The sequence below is a fragment of the Arachis hypogaea genome, chromosome 11 (assembly GCF_003086295.3).
Source record: "Arachis hypogaea cultivar Tifrunner chromosome 11, arahy.Tifrunner.gnm2.J5K5, whole genome shotgun sequence".
NCBI classification, from domain to species: Eukaryota; Viridiplantae; Streptophyta; class Magnoliopsida; order Fabales; family Fabaceae; genus Arachis; species Arachis hypogaea.
The window spans coordinates 80,697,817-80,700,439 of NC_092046.1; the positions used below are offsets into that span (position 1 = coordinate 80,697,817).

General features: G+C 30.9%; 1 non-coding gene across 1 annotated transcript; it reads right to left on the reverse strand.

Annotated features, from left to right (window-relative positions):
- Window positions 1-2,288: 2,288 nt before the first annotated feature.
- On the reverse strand, window positions 2,289-2,396 carry LOC112724502 (small nucleolar RNA R71). The gene has a single exon (XR_003163662.1). It is a non-coding gene; the product is annotated as a small nucleolar RNA R71 (small nucleolar RNA).
- Between the last annotated feature and the right edge of the window lie 227 nt (window positions 2,397-2,623).

The window sequence follows — 2,623 nt, forward strand, 5'->3', positions numbered from 1 at the left end:
GTAAACCAATTTTTTGGTGCCGTTGCCGGGGATTGTTCGAGTTTGGACAACTGACGGTTCATCTTGTTGCTCAGATTAGGTAATTTTCTTTTTCGTTTTATTTTAAAAAAAAATTTTGTTTTCAAAAATCTTTCAAAAAAATTTTCTTTTCCTTTTGTTTTCAAAAATTATTTTAAAATTTTTAAGAATGAATTTTAGAGTTTCAAAATAATATGCTGAAGCTTGTCTGGCCATCAAGCTTTAGACTAACCTGGTATGATTCCTGGAATCTTGATTGAGGACTGTGAATTCATTGCTTCCTTTTCCCTGTATGTTTTCAAAAAAAAAAACAAAACAAAAATATACAAAACTCCAAAAAAAAATTAATAAAATCATAAAATCAAAAATATTTTGTGTTTCTTGTTTGAGTCTTTAGTCAATTTCAAGTTTGGTGTCAATTGCAGTTTTTCTAAAAATTTATGCATTTTTCGAAAATTCATGCATTCATAGTGTTCTTCATGATCTTCAAGTTGTTCTTGGTAAGTCTTCTTGTTTGATCTTGATGTTTTCTTATTTTGTGTCTTTTGTTGTTTTTCATGTGCATCCTTGCATTCATAGTGTCTAAGCATTAATGATTTCTAAGTTTGGTGTCTTGAATGTTTTCTTTGCATCAAAAATTTTTCAAAAATATGTTCTTGGTGTTCATCTTGATCTTCAAAGTGTTCTTGGTATTCATCCTGACATTCATAGTGTTCTTGCATGCATTCATTGTTTTGATCTAAAATTCTCATGCATTGAGTCTTTTTGATGTTTTTCTCTTTCTTCATTAAAAATTCAAAAATCAAAAATTATCTTTTCCTTTTTCACTCATAAATTTTCGAAAATTTGAGTTGACTTTTTCAAAACTTTTTAAAATTTAGTTGTTTCTTATGAGTCAAATCAAATTTTCAATTTGAAAATCCTATCTTTTTCAAAATCTTTTTCAAAAATCAAATCTTTTTCATTTTTCTTATCTATTTTTGAAAATTTTAAAAATATTTTTCAAAAATCTTTTTCTTAATTTTATCTCATAATTTTCGAAAATATTATCAACAATTAATGTTTTGATTCAAAAATTTCAAGTTTGTTACTTGCTTGTTAAGAAAGATTCAAACTTTAAGTTCTAGAATCATATCTTGTGATTACTTGTGAGTCAAGTCATCAATTTTGATTTTAAAATTCAAATCTTTTTCAAAACTAATTTTAATCATATCTTTCTATCATATCTTTACAAATCATATTTTTTTTAAAAATTTGATTTTAAAATATCTTCTCTAACTTTTTATCTTCTTATCTTTTCAAAATTGATTTTCAAATCTTTTTCAACTAACTAATTGACTTTTTGTTTGTTTCTTATCTTTTTCAAAACCACCTAACTACTCTTCCCTCTCTAATTTTCGAAAATACCTCCCTCTTTTTCAAAAATTCTTTTTAATTAATTAATTGTTTTAAATTTTAATTTTAATTTTATTTCCCCTTTAATTTTCGAAAATCATCAACTCCTTTTCAAAAATTATTTTCGAAATTCCCTCTCTCTCCTCTCCTTGTATTTATTTATTCATCTATTAACACTTCTCTTCCACCCAAAAATTCGAACCCCATCTCCCTCTCTGTGTTCGAGTTTTTCCTCTTCTCTTCCTTACATTACATTCTTCTTTTCTCATACTTGCATGAGGAATCCCTATACTGTGACATAGAGGATTCCATATTTTCTTTGTTATTCCCTTCTTTGTCATATGAGCAGGAGCAAGGACAAGAACATTCTTGTTGAAGCAGATCCTGAACCTGAAAGGACTTTAAAAAGGAAACTAAGAGAAGCTAAAATACAACAATCCAGAGACAACCTTACAGGAATTTTCGAAAAGGAAGAGGAAATGGCAGCCAAAAATAATAATAATGCAAGGAGGATGCTTGGTGATTATAGTACACCTACTTCCAAGTTTGATGGAAGAAGCATCTCAATCCCCACAATTGGAGCAAACAATTTTGAGCTGAAACCTGAATTAGTTGCTCTAATGCAACAGAACTGCAAATTTCATGGACTTCCATCAGAAGATCCCTACCAGTTTTTAACTGAGTTCCTACAGATCTGTGAGACTGTTAAGACTAATGGAGTAGATCCTGAAGTCTACAGGCTCATGCTTTTCCCTTTTGCTGTAAGAGACAGAGCTAGAGTATGGTTGGACTCTCAACCTAAAGATAGCCTGAACTCTTGGGATAAGCTGGTCACGGCTTTCTTAGCCAAGTACTTTCCTCCTCAAAAGCTTAGTAGGCTTAGAGTGGATGTTCAAACCTTCAGACAGAAAGAAGGTGAATCCCTCTATGAAGCTTGGGAGAGATATAAGCAACTGACCAAAAAGTGTCCTTCTAACATGCTTTCAGAATGGACTATTCTAGATATATTCTATGATGGTCTGTCTGAACTATCGAAGATGTCACTGGACCATTCTGCAGGTGGATCCATTCACCTAAAGAAAATGCCTGCAGAAGCTCAAGAACTCATTGACATAGTTGCAAATAACCAGTTCATGTACACTTCTGAGAGGAATCCTGTGAGTAATGGGACGCCTCAGATGAAGGGAGTTCTTGATATTGATACTCTGAA